Raw genomic sequence first — 20,065 nt, 5'->3', positions numbered from 1 at the left:
TCCATTTAGCCACAAGGGCCACATCTAACTCCCTCTTAAATATAGCCAATGAACTGGCCTCAACTACATTTTGTGGCAAAGAATCCCAGAGATTCGCCACTCTCTGTGTGAAAAATGTTTTTCTCATCTCAGTCCTAAAAGATTTCCCCTTTATCCTTAAACTGTGATCCCTTGCTCTGGACTTCCCCAACATCGGGAACAATCTTCCTGCATCTAGCCTGTCCAACTCCTTAAGAATTTTGTAAGTTTCTATAAGATCCCCCCTCAATCTTCTAAATTCTAGCGACTACAAGCCGAATCTATCCAGTCTTTCTTCATATGAAAGTCCTGACATCCCAGGAATCAGTCTGGTGAACCTTCTCTGTACTCCCTCTATGGCAAGAATGTCCTTCCTCAGATTAGGAGACCAAAACTGTACGCAATACTCCAGGTGTGGTCTCACCAAGACCCTGTACAACTGCAGTAGAACCTCCCTGCTCCTATACTCAAATCCTTTTGCTATGAATGCTAACATACCATTCACTTTCTTCACTGCCTGCTGCACCTGCATGCCTACTTTCAATGACTGGTGTAACATTAGATTAGATTAGATTAGATTAGATTCCTTTATTGTCATTCAGACCTTTTGGTCTGAACAAAATTACATGCCTGTAGTCATACATATAATAATAAACAACAAAACACACAATAAACACAAATTAACATCCACCACAGTGAGTTCACCAGACTGTGATGGAGGCAAAAGTCTTAAAGTCTCTGTCTCTTCCCTCCTTGTTCTCCCTCTGCGCTGAGGTGATCCAGGCTTCCGAAGATGCCGGCCTCCAGTCCAGCGGACGCAGCTGTTGTTGCGGGAGCTCCGGAAAAACAGGTCACCAACCTGTGACCTGCGAGCTCCCGACGATGTCGTCCACTGGCCCGCTGCCGAACCTCCGAAGTCGGGCCTCCGAGTCGGGCCACCACCGAAAGCCGGAACGCCGCCTCAGCTCCGAGTCGGGCCACCACCGAAAGCCGGAACGCCGCCTCAGCTCCGAGTCGGGCCGCTGCTGCCGCCTCAGCCCGAAGTCAGCCAGCCTCGAAGTACTGGCTGGCTCTGCCTCCGGAGCCTCGAGGTCGGTCGCAGTCTAATCCGCCATTAGGCCTCAGCGCAGACAGAGGTAGAGAAGGGGGATACGACAAGAAAAAGTCGCATTCCCCCAAAGGAAGAGGCAAAAAACATGTTTCACCCCCCATCCCCCCACACACATACACAACCTAATAAACTAACATTTAACTAAAACAGGACAGAAGAAAACAAAAAACAAAAAGTAAAAACAGATGGACTGCAGGCGAGCTGCAGCTGTCAACAGCGCCGCCACTTCCAGTCACGTTGCATCTCCCCTTTACGTAATCGACCACCATTCTTGAATGCTGACGTGATACAGATCGTCCACTCTACCTCGTTGCGTCTTTTGCAATTTTGTTTATGAACCAGCACTTTCAAGGTTGCCGTAACATTATATTCTGCAGTATTCTCTCCTCTCGCACTGCTGAACGCTACTGAATACGCACACCACCAGATTCAGGGACAGTTCCTTCCCAGCTGTTATCAGGCAACTGAACCATCCTACCTAGAGAGCAGCGCTGACCTCCCATCTACCTCATTTGAGATCCTCGGACTATCTTTAATCGGACTTTACTGGACTTTATCTTGCTCTAAACGTTATTCTCTTTATCCTGTATCTGTACACTGTGGACTGCTCGATTGTAATCATGTATAGTGTTTAAGAAGGAACTGCAGATGCTGGAAAATCGAAGGTACACAAAAATGCTGGAGAAACTCAGCGGGTGCAGCAGCATCTATGGAGCAAAGGAAATAGGCAACGTTTCGGGCCGAAACCCTTCTTCAGACTGATGGGGGGTGGGGGGGGAGAAGAAAGGAAAAAGGAGGAGGAGGAGCCCGAGGGCTGAGGGAGAGCTGGGAAGGGGAAGAGACAGCAAGGGCTAACAAAATTGGGAGAATTCAATGTTCATGACCCCAGGATGCAGGCTCCCCAAGCGGAATACGAGGTGCTGTTCCTCCAATTTCCGGTGGTGCTCACTCTGGCCATGGAGGAGGCCCAGGACAGAGAGGTCGGATACGGAATGGGAGGGGGAGTTGAAGTGCTGAGCCACCGGGTCTTTCTGCTGACTGGATAGCACGCAACAAAAAAGGCTTTCACTGTACCTCGGTACACGTGACAATAAACTAAACCAAAGTGTTTATTTTCTCTTTTGCACTACCTACCTCATGTATGGCAAGATCTGCTGATATAGCAATCATTGTACTGCATTGCCTGTGACAATAGTAACTAATAACAAATACTAATAATCTTCAGTGATGTTGTACACATACAGTGGCTGCACTGTTGCTGGAACCTTTCTGCAAGTTATTCCCAGTTATCAGATCCCCATCATGCTTCCTCTATTGAAACTGCAGGCATGCAACCTGTCCACCCAACCTCAGCTAACATGGTTGCTTCCTTTGGTCAAGAGTAAAGATTGCTTTACTGTTATACACACCAAAACGGAGCAATAACATTCGTACTTGGCGCAGCACAACAGGCCTGTACTCCTTTAAGTACTCCTTTGATAAACACAAAATGCTGGAGTAACTCAGCGGGTCAGGCAGCATCTCTGGAGAGAAAGAATAGGTGACGTTTCGGGTCGAGACCCTTCTTCCGACTGAGAGTCGGGGGGAAAGGGAAACGAGAGATATAGATGGTGATATAGAGAGATGTAGAACAAATGAAGAAAAGATATGCAAAAACGTAACGATGATGAAGGAAACAGGCCATTGTTAACTGTGGCCGAAGGGAGAACAATGAGGCTCAACAAGATGACTTTGAAGCTGGTACGGCTTAAGTGTGGGAAGGGACGGAGAAAGAGGGAATGCAAGGGTTACTTGAAGTTAGAGAATTTAATAATCATACCACTGGGTTGATAATATAATAAACACACATTAAAAAAACTTCTATAAATAAAAAAAACAATTTAGTGCCAAAAATAACACAACCAAGCCCAAAATTACTAGTGTAATTACATCATGCCGTGAGTAATGTCCGATGGGTGTTGGGAAGGAGCTGTTCCTCAACCTTGATGTCAGTTTCCAGATTCCCGATGGCAGGAATGAGATGACAGCATGGCCAGGGTGGTGAGTATAGAAGTTGGGATGTAATGTTAAAATTGTACAAGTCATTGGTGAGGCCAATTCTGGAGTATGGTGTACAATTTTGGTCGCCTAATTATAGGAAGTCAACAAAATAGAGAGCGTACAGAGGAGATTTACTAGAATGTTGCCTGGGTTTCAGCAACTAAGTTACAGAGAAAGGTTGAACAAGTTAGGGCTTTATTCTTTGGAGCGCAGAAGGTTAAGGGGGGACTTGATAGATGTCTTTAAAATGATGAGAGGGATAGACAGAGTTGACGTGGATAAGCTTTTCCCACTGAGAGTAGGGAAGATTCAAACAAGAGGACATGACTTAAGAATTAAGGGACAGAAGTTTAGGGGTAACATGAGGGGGAACTTCTTTACTCAGAGAGTGGTGGCTGTGTGGAATGAGCTTCCAGTGAAGGTGGTGGAGGCAGGTTCGTTTTCATCATTTAAAAATAAATTGGATAGTTATATGGACGGGAAAGGAATGGAGGGTTATGGTCTGAGCGCAGGTATATGGGACTAGGGGGGAATACGTGTTCGGCACGGACTAGAAGGGTCGAGATGGCCTGTTTCCGTGCTGTAATTGTTATATGGTTATATGGTGTGCTCCATCTATCTCTGCCCTACAAACGTTTAAAGACCTTGTTTCCACCACTCTTTGATAGTTTCAAAGACAATAGAAACATAGAAAATAGGTGCAGGAGGAGGCCATTCGGCCCTTCGAGCCAGCACCGCCATTCATTGTGATCATGGCTGATCGTCCCCTATCAATAACCCGTGCCTGCCTTCTCCCCATATCCCTTGATTCCACTAGCTCCTAGAGCTCTATCTAACGCTCTCTTAAATCCATCCAGTGACTTGGCCTCCACTGGCAGGGAATTCCATAAATTCACAACTCTCTGGGAGAAAAAGTTTTTTCTCACCTCAGTCTTAAATGACCTCCCCTTTATTCTAAGACTGTGACCCCTGGTTCTGGACTCGCCCATCATTGGGAAAAATTTTCCTGCATCTAGCTTGTCCAGTCCTTTTATAATTTTATATGTTTCTATAAGATCCCCCCTCACTCCAGTGAATACAAGTCTAAACTCCAGTGAATACAAGAAGCTGTTCCTGAACCTGGATGTCCGTTTCCAGACTCCTGTACCACATTCCCAATGGCAGGAATGAGATGACAGCATGGCCAGGGTGGTGTGCTCCATCAATCTCTACCCTACAAACGTTTAAAGACCTTGTTTCCACCTCTCTTTGACAAAGAGCGTTTCAAAGACAATAGACAATAGGTGCAGGAGTAGGCCATTCATCCCCAATCAGTATCCCGTTCCTGCCTTCTCCCCATATCCCCTATCTTCAAGAGCCCTATCTAACTCTCTCTTGAAATTATCCAGAGAACCGGCCTCCACCACCCTCTGAGGCAAGGGCTTTCCCCATCAGGCAAAATGTGTAGAAATGTGAAAACACACCTCCAGATTCAGGGACAGTTTCATCCCATCCGTTACCAGGCAACTAAATCATCCTACCACAACCAGTGCTGAACTACTATTTACCTCATTGGTGACCCGCAAACTATCTTTAATCGGACTTTATCTTGCACTGAACGTTATTCCCTTTATCCTGTACCTGTACACTGTAAATGGCTCGATTGTAATCATGTTTTGTCTTTCTGCTGACTGGATAGCACGCAACAAAAAAGCTTTTCACTGTACCTCGGTACACGTGCCAATAAACTAAACTGAACTATCCTTGCTTCTGTTTCACCGTCCTGCCTGAAACCTGTACAGATCTAGAAAGAGAACAGTATTTCCCCCCTCGCTGGGAGTATTTGCAGACAGGGTAGTAACAGCAGGTTGAAATGCTGTCGCAAAAGGCCGGATAAGTTTCTGAAAGGAAAAACCAACGCAGAGCTCTGGGGATGGTGCTGGGAAGAGGGGCTGGTCTCATGGTTCCTGAATGTTGGAAGGAACTGCAGGTGCTGGTTTATACTGAAGATGAGACACAAAGTGCTGGAGTAACTCGGCGGGCCAGGCAGCGTCTCTGGAGAAGAGGAATGGGTGACTTTTCATAACAGAATCCTTCCTCAGACTGGCACAGTGGCACAGCCTCACAGCGCCAGAGCCCCGGGTACAATCCGGGCTCCCCATGACCGCGTGGGGTTTGTCCGGGTGCTCCCGTTCAAAAGCAGTCTGACTTTAGTCTAAAAGGGTCCTGACCCAAAGCGTCACCTGTTCGTTTTCTCCAGAGATGCTGCCTGACCCGCTGAGTTACTCCAGCATTTTGTGTCTACCTTTGTTAGGTCAAATGCCATGTTGTTATTTTTAAAAAGCTTCTATTTCAATCTTTCCCTAGTTCGGATATAGTGTGTAAACAGGCCCTTCGGCCCAACTTGCCCATGCCGACCAACAAGTCCCTGAAACACTACTAGTCCCTCTATAGAACATTAGTCTATCTTCTGTTGTGCAGAACCCATTCTGTGATGGTCCTCGTAAATTTCAAACAAAGCATGCAATTTATTTGTCAAGCTGCAGTTCCCTCGTTGCTGCTTCTCCTGCCTGTCTCATGTCTGACAGAAAGCCTACCTACTGATCTCTGCCACTCACGCTAATCCCACACAAGGAACCACACAACTATCATTGCTACTCGTGACAATACTGGCAGCTTTTACACGCAGAACTCCTCGAAATTCACCCGCGCTGTTTCCTCCCCTCCATCAAAACCATTCATAATCCATATTAAAATATAACTATAGATATGGGAAGTCCATGGGAAGGGAAACAAAGATACAGATTGGTGCGGCACGGTGGTGCAGAGGTAGAGTTGCTGCCTCACAGCGCCACAGACCCAGGTTTGATCCTGACTACGGGTGCTGTCTGTACTGAGTTTGTACGTTCTCCCCGTGACCTGCGTGCGTTTTCCCAGCTGCTCCGGTTTCATCCCACACTCCAAAGACGCACAGGTTTGTAGGTTAATTGGCTTGGTATAAATATAAATTGTCCCTAGTGTGTGTAGGGTAGCGTTAACGTGCCGTGGTCGCTGGTCGGCACGGACTTGGTGGGCCGAAGGGCCTGTTTCTGCGCTGTATCTCTACACTAAACTAAACTGAAGACATGAAAGATACACACAAAGTGCTGGAGTAACTCAACGGGTCAGGCAGCATCTCTGGAGAATGCCAGACCCGCTGAGTTACTCCAGCACTCTGTGAAACGTCACCTATCCATGTTCTCCACAGATGCTGCCTGACCCGCTGAGTTCCTCCAGCACTTTGTATCATTTCTCTTTCAACTGCTGCATAGAGTGATACAGTGTGAAAAAGGCCCTTCAGCCCAACTTGGCCACACTGACCAACATGCCCCATCCACACTGGTCCCACCTCCCCACGTCTGCTCTATATCCATCCAAACCTGTCCTATCCACGTACCTATCTTACTGTTTCATAAACATTGCAATAGTCCCTGCCTCAACGACCTCCTCCGGCAGCTCGTCCCATACACCCACCACCCTTTGCAGAGAAAAGTTACCCCACAGATTCCTTGAAATCTTTCCCCTCTCACAATAAACGTATGTCCTCTGGTTCCCATTTCCCCCACTCTGGGCCAGAGCCTCTGTGCTTCTACTCCTCTCATGATGTTGATCACCTCTACAAGATCAATGCAGTTGTCTGCCTGTCCTCGCATGAAGAAGCGTCTTGAAGCATTTCAACTCAAGAGTAGCAGTTATGATGCTACACGATTCTCCTGCTTCCTAGACTACATGAGGTTGTCCGCCTCACCTACACCAGCACAAACCATGTCTTTAGCCCCTGTCCCATGATGCGAGTTTACCCAAGAGCTCTCCCGAGTTTAAAAAAAATCAAACTCGTGGTACTTCATCACGAGTATTTTTTTACTCTTGAAAATTTTTCACACTGTTGAAAAAACTTCACGAGTACCTGCCGTTAGCGTTACGAGCCGCTACGAGACACCCACGAGCTCCGACGTACATTCTACGTACTTACCACGAGTTTGATTTTTTTTTTAAACTTGGGAGAGCTCTTGGGTAAACTCGTACAGTGGGACAGGCCCTTAAGTCCAACAACACCTTCACCAGCGTAGGCACTGGCCGAACCTTCGCTGATATTACCCAGCTAAAATGCACTTTTTAATGTGAGGACAGACAACTTAATTGATCTTGAACAACATCATGAGAGGGAAAGAGCAGGTAGACGCACAGAGTCTTTGGTCAAAGTATCGGATGTGATTAAGATAGGGTGAGAATATTTCATTCCAGTATTTAGCATGCAAATTATTCAAATTGATGCCACAGGGAATGTTTGGGTCATAACCATTACCCAGTAAAGGTCTGAAGAAGGGTCTCGACCCAAAACGTCATCTATTCCTTTTCTCCAGCGATGCTGCCTGTCCCGCTGAGTTACTCCAGCTTTTCGTGTCTATCTTCAGTTTAAACCAGCATCTGCAGTTCCTTATGACACATCCAGTGAAGACCATAGAAACATAGAAATTAGGTGCAGGAGTAGGCCATTCGGCCCTTCGAGCCTGCACCGCCATTCAATATGATCATGGCTGATCATCCAACTCAGTATCCCGTACCTGCCTTCTATCCATACCCTCTGATCCCCTTAGCCACAAGGACCACATCTAACTCCCTCTTAAATATAGCCAATGAACTGGCCTCGACTACCCTCTGTGGCAGGGAGTTCCAGAGGGGAGTTCCATCACACAAACCAACCTCTCTTCCTAATCAAGGACCAGTCTCACCCCGCTCACTCCCTCTTCTCCCCTCTCCCATCAAGCAAGAGGTACAGAAGTGTGAAAATGCACACCTCCAGATTCAGGGGCAGTTTCTTCTCAGCTGTTATCAGGCAACTGAACCATCCCACCACCAACTAGAGAGCAGTCCTGACCTCCCATCTACCTCATTGGAGATCCTCAGACTATCTTTAATCAGACTTTAATCAAGGACTTTCACTTTATCCTGTATCTGTACACTGTGGACGGCTTGATTGAATCGTGTATTGTCTTTTCGGAGAATGGATAGCATACAACAAAAACGTTTTTCTCTGTACCTTACTAACGTGACATTATTAAACTGAACTAGAATTATAGAGAGATAAAGCATGGAAACAGGACCCTCGGCCCAACTTGCCCACACCGACCAACATGTCCCAACTACACTAATCCCATCACATACCGTGTCCTTCTAAACCTGTCCTATCCATGTAGCAGTCTAAATGCTTCTTAAACGTTGCAATCTACCTTGCTGCTGCCATTCCAATGCCATGCATCCCTTTCACTAGAGGATATTCCATGCTCACCGCAGATCAGCAGTTACTTGAAATTCTCATCTGCACTAAAGTATTTTAGAGTAAATCTCTTACATACAAAACTACTTAAAAATCACAACCACCGTGCTGAAGAATATAGCAATATTTTTTGGTTTAGTTTAGAAATGCAGCATGGATACAGGTCCCTCAGTCCACACATCAATCACCTGTTCACACCAGTTGCGTGATATCCCACTTTCTCATCCACCCTACACATGAGAGGAACTGTTACAAAGGTGAACTAATCTTGCACACCAGGGATCATTTACAGAAGCCAATTAACCTACAAACCCGCACGTCTGTGGAGTGCGGGAGGAAACCAAGGCGGTCACAGGGACAGGACTGCCAACATTGGGTGAGAGTTGGGAGTGAGAAATTGCGAGAGACCAAGCCCAAGGGGGTGTAGCGAACATTGGTACGGAGTTTTTGCATTTCTCAGCTTGAAATTGTGGAATCTGGTGCACGATTGATAAAAATACATCTATTGTATTGTTTACCGTAGATAGTCTTTTAACATACTTGAATGCAATATTTATGCTTTAAATTGGATTAGCTATGAATAAGGTTAGGCAAAATTACATTCCACAGTAGAGCCATGCTCTGTTCAGGTGCAGCACATGAATGATCTTAGTGTTTTCATGTATGGAAATCAGATTATATTCAAGCACTTGGCCCATGTTGACCAACCTAGGTCACTGCACACCTGGTACTATTCCTGACCCTGACTCCAGTTGCATACCTTCTCTAATTCCAGCCTTACACCTGGCCCCCTATTCTACCCTGATCATAGTTGCTTACCTGCTTAGGTTCCCAGTGCTGAACACTCCCATTGTCCCAGCTTTGACTGCACACCTAGAACTATTCCAGACCTTGACTCTGGATGCACACATGGCCTTGCTCCGAGCCCTTCTGCACTGACAATATATCTGGCCCACACATAAAGCCCCATATCTGACCCCCTGGACTTAACCTATTACGTTCAAGTCCACAGGTGCTTATCTAATGCGGTAATCTTTTATGCGGCACTTCAAGGACCAAATTATGGATAACTAAATTTGCTACATCCATTGGCTTCCTTGTTATCTAACATGCTAGTTACTTTGTCAAAGTCATCAATTGGTGGAACACAATTTCTCATCCATAAAATTATACTCACTCAGCTGTATAAGTATTCTGTTACCATTTCCTTCATTTTTCTAACAAACTGTTCTGAAGTCATTTTCACCCCCAATATTTTCAGTATTTTGCTGTCTTCCTCTCACCTGGGACTTTTCTGAAATGCAAAGTCCAATAACAATATATATTTAAGCAATAATATTCTATTTAATGTGATCTTGAGAGTACATAATATTTTCTCTGGTATTCATAACACAACAATGATAAAAAAGACCTTTGTTTTGATTGCACCTACCAACGTGCATACATTATTATATTACAGTTAACATAGAAACATAGAAACATAGAAATTAGGTGCAGGAGTAGGCCATTCGGCCCTTCGAGCCTGCACCGCCATTCAATATCATCATGGCTGATCATCCAACTCAGTATCCCGTACCTGCCTTCTCTCCATACCCTCTGATCCCCTTAGCCACAAGGGCCACATCTAACTTCCTCTTAAATATAGCCAATTAACTGGCCTCAACTACCCTCTGTGGCAGAGAGTTCCAGAGATGTGAAAAAAGCTTTTCTCATCTCGGTTTTAAAGGATTTCCCCCTTATCCTTAAGCTGTGACCCCTTGTCCTGGACTTCCCCAACATCGGGAACAATCTTCCTGCATCTAGCCTGTCCAACCCCTTAAGAATTTTGTAAGTTTTTTAAGATGTACCAAGGGCAAATTTTTGTTCCAATGCTCCCCATTCCCAATTATTTTTACATTGAAGTGATTGAAATCCAAGTGAGCTTAAATGGCATCAGAAAAATAAAACCTCCAGAATGGATGATATTCATTATGTGGTTGGTTGGAGTCAGTATCAGCACAATTACTATATTAAACTTTAAATTTTCAGATGTCCTGGTTCAAGCTAAAACTAAAGACAAATAATAACCGCCTCACACATTCCCCTGCAGGTATCTCTGTCACTCATTTAAAATATGCCCCTTCTTTGAACAAGCTCTTAAACATCGCATCTGAATCAGTTTCCATCTGATTACACTCCTTAAGGGTGCTCATCTACGTGTTCAATTAATAAAACGAGATTGGGGACATTTCTATTCAACCTGTCAAGGAAATTTGGGGGGGGGGGGGGGGTTAGAAATAGTCAGTGAGGTAATCAAACATAATAGTTGAGTGGCAAATGACAATAGTGCTACCTTCCCAATATTTAACTGAACGGAGTAAAGGGCCTGTCCCACTTGCTTGCGATTGGTGCGACAGGACGGAAGGTCACACAACCTTCGCGCATCTCCATGCGTCACACAGCGCGTGATGTCGTTTACGCACATAAAGGGGGTTGCAGGCTGTTATTCCATGATCATCATGGAAGAGATACAGATACAGAACAACAAGAAACAAAAGAAGGGTCATGATCCAAAACGTCACCTATTCCTTTTCTCCAGAGATGCTGTCTGACCCGCTGAGTTACTCCAGCTTTTTGTGTCTATCTTCATTTTAAACCCGCATCTGCAGTTCCTTACTACACATAGAAAGCAATGAGATGGATGAACAGTGAATCATTTTTTGATGGCGTTTGCTTAGGGAGAAACAATGCTGAGGATGACCTGTTGAGCTCTTTGTTCTTTTTTCCTTGTTTCTACATTCAGCATTCCAAATCAGTCATTGAGTTTAGGATATACGTGGAGGGAATACATGCATCTTGGACCTCCAGCTTTTTAAGTACTGGCATTAGCTAGCAAGATCTATCCTACATGTTAAAATTGATGTTCATAACTCTACTTAATTGTGTTGAGATAGGTCCTGAAACTATCATTGCTGAACAGGCACTGAGTCGGTGGCAAGAAACGCGGTGAGTGCGGTGAGGATTTTCAAATCGCGCACGCTTTTATTACTGACACGAGAAGGGCGGGCAGACTGATTTTGGTCGTCGCACGGCGTCGCGCGGTGACATCATCATGCAACGCCACGCGCTACGCGTACGACATCAAGACGCTTGCGTGCGACTGCAATACGCCTGCGTGCGTATGTGGGCCGACAGGCCGGTGGCGCGCGAAGATTTCGTTCAGTACAAAATCCAGGACGCCGCGCGATACTGCGCACAACTCCATACCCCTCCGCGCTTCTCAGTGGGACCGGCCCCATGCGGGCACACGATGCCTGTGCGCCTCAACGCGACTACGAGGTCGCGTAATTTGCGTGCCAAGGATACGTAAGTGGGGCAGGGCCTTATCGGGGGTTATTGGGGCTGTATGTTGTGACAGACAGCCTGACACCTTGCATGCCATTTCAATATTACACTTATCCCATCCCCCTGGATATTCCAGATTAATAAATTAAGGTTTTGTCAACTAATTACAAATCAGGCTAATTACAAATCAATAACATTAGTCAACTACGAAACACGAAGCGCTGAGCATTGGGATCCAGACATCACGGATAACTGGCCTCAGTTCCCCGCTCACATCTGGCAGTGCCCTCTGTCTGAACCAAGGGCCACAGAGCGTTTTTGAAGGTGGGGGGGGGGGTGAGTGAGCCACTGATCACTGGCTTTGGGGGTACCCAGCGAGGCAGTAGACTGACCGAGTGGGGGGATGGTGTGGGAGGGGGGGTGTCCCCCTTCCACGGTAGGGACTTTTTGAAATTTGATATATTAAAATCATGTTTTAGTGCATTGTAGAAGTATGATTTCAATGTTTTTTGTTTGAAGTATTTTTAAGGGGTAACTTTATCCACACAAAGGGTGGTGGGTGTATGGAACAAGATGCTGGCGGAGGTAGTTGAGGCAGGGACTATCCCAACATTTAAGAAAAAGTTAGACTGATACATGGATAGGACAGGTTTGAGGGATATGGACCAAAAGCAGGTGGCGTAGCTGGGACATGTTGGCGGGTGTGGGCAAGTTGCACCGAAGGGCCTGTTTTCACACTGTATCACTCTATGACTACATTATACGTCCACCATGCATGAATGCTTCAAAATCAAGTGGTCGAGTTTTATTGCCATATATTCAAGCATAGAAACATAGAAAATAGGTGCAGGAATAGGTCATTCGGCCCTTCGAGCCAGCACTGCCATTCAATATGATCATGGCTGTACATCTAAAATTAGTACCTCTTTCCTGTTTTTCCCCATATCCCTTGATTTCGCTAGCCCCAAGCGCTAAATGTAACTCTCTCTTGAAAACATCCAGTGAATTGGCCTGCACTGCCGTCTGTGGCAGAGAATTCCATAGATTCACAACTCTCTGGGTGAAGAGATTTTGTCCTTATCTCAGTCCTTATCTACCCCTTATTCTTAAACTATGACCCCTGGTTCTGAACTCCCCCAAAATCGGGAACATTTTCCCTGCAGTTACAGTAAGTGAAAATCTAGCAGGCAAGCAGGATGCTTTCCCCAACCACCCCCATTTGAAGGCCACTATCTTCCACCGCTTCTACCCAGTGCTTGGTACCTACTTCCAGCAGCCACTGGTTGTCCTCCAGGATGCACTGAGCTACAGCCTGGTCCATCAGGGTGAATTCGGCACAGAGACTCTCACGACAGCGGCGCAATGCTTCCAATGACCCGGGACTCTTGCACTCAGGCTGCTCCATGGCCAGAGCTGCAGCGAGCCACTCGCCAGCGCAGGAAATACTCGCCAGCCCCAGCTCCCCATCCGCATCTTCCCCCGCCGCTGCTTCTGCTTCTATCCCTCCCTCGTCCCGGCTCTCCAACACATGCAGTTGATATTAGTTTTGAAATTCTTGTTGATCACAGAATTTCTCACGGCAGAGCGTGAGAATTGGGCGAAATGCTTGAGTCTCACGCTCAATGCTCTTGAGTCTCACGCTCAGTTGGCAGCTCTGCAGGGAGAACGTGCAAACACCGCACAGACAGCAGCAGAGGTCAAGATTGAACCCTGGTCTCTGGCGCTGTGAGGCAGCAACTCTACCGGCAGAACAGCCAGAAGCAGAAGGTCTCCAAATCAAGTAATGAGGGGAATTCTAGGGGAGATTCAGAGACCTACACCACGCTGCTGGGACCTGCTATGTGAAATCCAGACACAACTAATACTGCCCATCACTTTAAACACACCTGGTGTAGTCAGCACTGGCAGGCAGCGTTAACCCAACAAGCTCCTATTATGACCAGCACAGGCACAGAGGGGCCGAATGGCCTCCGCTGTGCCACAAACATATTCTACGATTTACATTCCTCATATTTTTAGTCAACAGTTACAATCTTTGCCAAAAGTAGAACTCAAACACAACATCTCAGGTGAAAGATTTACATCAGCAAGGCATGAATGTGGTTCTATCTGACAGGAAACATCCTCAACCCTTGGAGCCATCACGGGGTGAGTGGAGAAAGTTAACGTTCCCTTATTTTTCTCCTCTATTAGTGGTATCTAGGTACCACCTCATGTTGTACATATAACCATATAACCATTGTACAGTCTTGTGTTAGCTCAAAAACCAACACACAAATCTGGATAAGGTGACCAGCAATCACCTTTGACATTCACACCCTTGCCAGCACTAGAGTCCACGTGTGGCATGTACACTGACCACTTCACTACACATCTGCTAGGACCCAAGTTAAACATCCTTTACACAGAAGAGAGACACAAAAAGCTGGAGTAACTCAGCGGGACAGGCAGCATCTCTGGAGGGAAGGAATGGGTCGAGACCCTTCTTCAGACACTTGTCAGCTTTGTTGAAGGGTGGGGAACCGTCTTCAGACTGAGAGTCAGTGGAGAGGGAAACAAGAGATATCGAAGGCCTGCAGGACAAGTGAACTTGAGATATGCAAAGACCAGCCGCGATCACGGAAAGGTGGAGGCCACAATGGTCGTAAACAGGACAACTCTCTCCGATGAGAGTTGTGTAATACCACTGTAGTCACATCCTTTTCACTCTGCCTCATTCACTAACAACCTTCTCATCATCACCACCTACAGTGTTATTCGACTCTCTCAATATCAGAGCAACCGGAATGTAAAATATAACATTTATGATTCAAGTGTAAAGATCCTTTGTTGGAACCGAGATCCAGAAACTCCAGAGATTCCACTTTTGGTGATGGGACTTCAGTCTGACACATTGCTTCTTGTTCACCCCACACAGATGCTGCCTGACCTCTTGTGTCTTTCCAGCACTGAACAAAGATCTGGACCACAAACGTCACCCATCCACATTTACATTAGTTTAGAGATACAGCGTGGAAACAGGCCCTTCAGCCCACCGAGTCCACAGCGACCAGCGATCCCCGCACACTAACACTGCCCGACACACACTAGGGACGGTTTACACTTATACCAAGCCAATTGTCCTACAAACCTGCCTGTCTTTGGAGTGTGGGAGGAAACCGAAGATCTCGGAGAAAACCCACATGGTCACGGGGAGAGCGTACAAACTCCGTACAGACAGCACCCATAGTCGGGATCGAACCCGGGTCTCTGCCGCTGCAAGCACTGTACAGTTAGACAGGTACATGGATAGGACAGGTTTAGAGGGATATGTGCAGGTGGGATTAGTGTAGAAGGGCATGTTGGTCGGTGTGGGCAAGTTAGGCCGAAGGGCCTGTTTCCATGCTGTATAACTCTATTTAAAATGCTAATATTAATTACGATGCATTTTCTTTTTAAAAAGGTAATTCACTAAGTCTGCAATTTCCTGGGAGGTACATCACTTAGCCAGCGCTCTGCTCATTTATACTCACGCTTATATTATTATTGTTCAAAATATATATTCAATTAAAAATAATAATCTTAGGCCATTTGATACCACTCCGACAAACAGCTATTTCCCTTTATCCTGTACCTGTACACTGTGGACGGCTTGATTGTAATCATGTATTGTCTTTCCGCTGACTGGATAGTACGCAACAAAAAGTTTTTCACTGTATCATGGTACACGTGACAATAAACGACACTATTTAACGATTTAATTTTCCTGCCACTAAATGGCCGAGATAGCAGTGGTGGAGTTGCTGCCTCACAGGGCCAGAGACCCGGGTTCGATCCTGACTACGGGTGCTGTCTGTACAGAGTTTGTACTTTCTCCTTATGATCAGCCATGATCACATTGAATGGCGGTGCTGGCTCGAAGGGCCAAATGGCCTACTCGTGCACCTATTGTCTATTGTCTATGACCACGTGGATTTTCTCAGAGTGTTCTAGTTTCCCCCCCACACTGCAAAGACATGCAGGTTTGTAGGTTAATCGGCTTGGTATAATTGCAAATTGTGTGTGTAGGATAGTGTTAGTGTGCGGGGATCGCTGGTCGGCACAGACTCGGTGGGCCAAAGGGCCTGTTTCCGCGCTGTATCACTAAACTAAACTAAAGTAAATGTGGATGGGTGTCTTCTACAAAGTTCCACCAACAGTAACAAACAATTAATTTTATTCTCATTGTTATAAACTACTTATAAAATTCCTACAAGGTAGCTCTGTCCATTATAATGGTATCTCTTCAGTAAATACTTACGATTTACCATTGTGTTATTCTAACACCAAACCGACCTATTCCCCCGTATCTGCAGATCAGTGAAGATTTAAAATTAAAAATAGTCAATTTTGGAAAGAAATCTTAGCCACAACCCCGACAGAAATTAGTCCCAGAAAGACGAGAGGTGGGGTGACCTTTTGCAAGAGTTTTGCAATGTTTTTTTTATAAAAGTCTGTAGCAATATGACAGTGTGCACGTCACAGTCAAAAAATATTTTGAGTCTTCAAATGTTTCCCTGCGATTATTACACACGGCTGAATAATAATCAGAAAAGTCAAAGATCATGGAAAGCAACGGTAAAATGGCAAATGACACATCTGAGCACTCTCTGCCTTCGGGTTTAATCTGAATATCTGCAGAATTGTTTCTGATATGTTACCCAGTCTGTTTGTTTCCTTCCAATGGTCTCACCTGAAGCCGATGACTCATATTGGGTTAAAGTTCCACGCGCGTTCCCCACTATTACAGCTAAATATCGTCACAGTGAAATGTGTAGGAAGGAACTGCGGATAGATGCTGGTTTACACCGAAGGTAGACACAAAAAAGCTGGAGTAACTCAGCAGGACAGGCAGCATCTCTGGAGAGAAGGAATGGGTGACGTTTCGGGTGGAGACCCTGCTGTCTGTGTTCATCGTGTCTACTCGTGAACCCAGGAGAAATTTACTTATTCACACGGAAACTACCACATCCTGCCCGTGCTCCAGAATCTATAGACACGCACATTCTCACCAAGCTTCCTGGTTAGTGATCAAGTTGACTGGGATATTAAGCGCAGCAGGTAGAGCCACTAACTCACAGGTAGAGCATCTAACACACTCGCCAGAGACCCAGATTACATCACAGCACTCTGTGAAACGTCACCTACTCATGTTCTCCACAGATGCTGCCTGACCCGCTGAGTTACTCCAGCACTCTGTGAAACATCACCTATCCATGTTCTCCACAGATGCTGCCTGACCCGCTGAGTTACTCCAGCACTGTGTGAAACGTCACCTACTCATGTTCTCCACAGATGCTGCCTGACCCGCTGAGTTACTCCAGCACTGTGTGAAACGTCACCTATCCATGTTCTCCACAGATGCTGCCTGACCCCCTGTGTTACTCCAGCACTCTGAGTCCTTCCTTGGTCTGAAGAAGGGTCCCAACATGAAACGTCACCTATCCACGTTGTCCAGAGATAGACACAAAATGCTGGAGTAACTCAGCGGGGCAGGCAGCATCTCTGGAGAAAAGCAATAGGTGACGTTTCGGGTCGAGACCCTTTTCAGACTCCAATGATGCTACTGACTGCGAGTTACTGCAGCTTTTTGTGTCTCTCTAAGCTATTTACTGAACGGTCTGCAAGAAAAGGGATTCGATTGTCCAGGGTACATGGCAACAATAAAGTGCCATGGAGCATTTACAAAAGTCTGTGTCAGGGATCATTCACTGGGTGTGTCTCAGACCCTGACCACACTACACAGGGCCAGGGGGGGGGGGGGCAGAGAGGGGGGGGGGAGAGGAGAGGGGGGGGAGAGGAGGGAAGAGGGGCGGGAGGGAGAAGAGGGGGGGAAGAAGGAGGAGAGGGGGGGGGGTAGGAAGAGGGGGGAGGGGTGAAGAGGGGGGGAAGAGGGGGGGGGAGAAGAGGGGGGGGAGAAGAGGGGGGGTAGGAAGAGGGGGGGTAGGAAGAAGGGGGGGGGGAGAAGAGGGGGGGAGAAGAAGAGGGGGGGAGGAGAAGAGGGGGGGAGGAAGAGGGGGGGAGGAAGAGGGGGGAGAGAGAGGGAGAGGGGGGGAGAGAAGAGGGGGGAGGAGAAGAGGGGGGGAGAAGAGGGGGGGGGAGAGAGAGAGAGGGGGGGGAGAAGAGGGGGGGAGGAGAAGGGGGGGGAGGAAGAGGGTGGAAGAGGGGGGAGGAGAAGAGGGGGGGAGAAGAGGGGGGGGGAAGAGGGGGAGGGAAGAGAGAGAGTGAGAGAGAGGGGGGGGGGGGGGAGAGGGTTGGGAAGTGTACCGGGTGTGCGGGCCGCTGCGCGGTGACCCTGGATCGGGTCGGGTCGGGTCGGGCCGGTCCCTCCCTCCCTGTCCCACTCTCCCTCTCTCTGTGCCGGGCCGGGCCGGGCCGGTACGCACCGTGGTCAGTGCCTCTCTCATCCGCTGCTCCTCTGGCCGCCGCCGCCGGGTCAACGTCGCGGGGAGTCCGGGCGGGGAGCGGCTCCTGCGGGGGAACTCGTGGACGAGAAGCGCTGGGGTTGAGCGCTGCCATGGTGTCAGCTACAGCCGGCTCACACTGCGCTGCTGAAATCACCCATGTCAGTTTCACAGCGCTGCTGTCTTCCTCTGTTCCTCTGTTCCTCTGTCTCTGTCTCTCTGTCTCTGTGTCTCTCTGTGTCTCTCTGTCTCTCTGTGTCTCTCTGTCTCCCTGCGATCCTGGCTGACAACTGGAAAGCCCCTTCAGTCAATATCACTCCTCCGCCGCTGGAAATCCCCTTTTCCCCACAAACAAGCTTCGCCGCAGCAGCTCTCACTGCGACCAGCAGGCGCCCCGCCATCTCCCCCTCCCTCTGCAAACGCCCCAAATGTAGTCTTTCCATTGCTCCCACCCTGCTAAAAAACACACCAGCCTGCAGAAGGGTCTCCACCCGAAACGTCACCCATTCCTTCCCTCCACAGATGCTGCCCGACCCGCTGAGTTACTCCAGCATTTTGTGTCTGTCTCCGGTTTAAAGCAGCATCTGCAGTTCCTTACTACGAAAAAAACCACACCATTCACAGTGTTACAAAACGCGAGCGTTGCCAAATATGGCCATGTGTGTGACTGCTCACACTCGCTTTAAGAAGCTGCTCCGGTTAAATTGAGAAATCGTGGGCTGTGAGAAAGATCAGTGTAGAACATCATGTCAAATACTGTTTTTTTTTAAAGCCACAACTTTAGCACTGGCTGTGTGTGAGTGTGAGAGAGAGAGAGAGAGTGTGTGTGTGTGAGAGAGAGAGAGTGTGTGAGTGTGAGTGTGTGTGAGAGAGAGAGTGTGTGTGAGGGAGAGAGAGAGTGTGTGAGTGTGAGTGTGTGTGAGAGAGAGAGAGAGTGTGTGTGTGTGAGGGAGAGAGAGAGGGGGGGGGGGGGGGGGGGGGGGGGGGGGAGAGGAGAGGGGGGGGGAGCGGGGTGGGGGGGGGGGGAGGGGGGGGCGGGGGGAGGGTGGGGGGGGGGGGAGGTGTGGGGGGTGTGGGGGTGAGAGAGGGCAGCGGAGAGGGGGGGGGGGGGGTGGGTGCATGAGTGTGAGGGAGTGGGAGGGGGTGGGTGGGTGGGGGGGTGTGTGTGTGTGGGGGGGAGGTGAGGTGTGAGTGGGGGAGTGAGGGGGGTGTGTGAGGGTGGGGGTGAGGGGGGAGAGAGGGGTGGGGGGTGGAGAGAGTGTGTGTGGGTGTGTGTGAGAGAGAGTGTGGGGTGGGGGTGTGAGTGTGTTGTGTGGGTGAGAGAGTGGGGGGTGTGGGAGAGAGGTGGTGTGTGGGTGTGTGAGTGGGAGTGTGTGAGAGTGTGTGTGGGGGAGGGGGGGAGAGAGTGGGTGTGGGTGTTGGGTGTGTGGAGGAGAGTGTGGGTGTGTGTGAGGGTGGTGTGTGAGAGTGGGTGTGGGGTGGTGTGTGTGTGGGGGAGTGCGGGAGTGGGGGGGTGTGTTGTGTGTGGTGAGTGAGTGTGTGTGTGAGTGTGGGTGGGTGGGAGGAGTGTGTGTGTGAGTGTGTGTGTGTGTGTGAGTGCGTGCGTGCGTGCGTGCGTGTGTGTGTGTGTGTGTGTGTGTGTGTGTGCGTGTGCGTGTGCGTGTGTGTGTGTGGTGCTGGTGGGGAGAACTTTGCTCGGATTAATTATGTGTAGGAAGGAACTGCAGATGCTGCTTTACACCGAGGATAGACTCAGCGGGACAGGCAGGCAGCATCTCTGGAGAGAAGGAATAAGAGAGGAAGGGTCTCCACCCGGAACATCACCCATCCCTTCTCTCCAGAGATGCTGCCTGC

The 20,065-nt window shown here is 48.0% G+C and overlaps 1 protein-coding gene across 1 annotated transcript in view; it reads right to left on the bottom strand.

Moving 5' to 3' along the window:
• traf3 (TNF receptor associated factor 3) overlaps positions 1 to 18,895 on the bottom strand; it is a 78,251-nt gene extending 59,356 nt beyond the window's left edge. Inside the window, exon 1 of the mRNA XM_033026478.1 lies at positions 18,194 to 18,895. The gene's annotated coding sequence lies outside the window, so the exon portion shown is untranslated. The remainder of the gene's footprint in view (positions 1 to 18,193) is intronic.
• Between the last annotated feature and the right edge of the window lie 1,170 nt (positions 18,896 to 20,065).

This window comes from Amblyraja radiata, chromosome 9, assembly GCF_010909765.2.
Source record: "Amblyraja radiata isolate CabotCenter1 chromosome 9, sAmbRad1.1.pri, whole genome shotgun sequence".
NCBI classification, from domain to species: domain Eukaryota; kingdom Metazoa; phylum Chordata; class Chondrichthyes; order Rajiformes; family Rajidae; genus Amblyraja; species Amblyraja radiata.
Note: the sequence above shows the minus strand (reverse complement) of the source record. Positions and strands in the feature narration are given on the sequence as shown.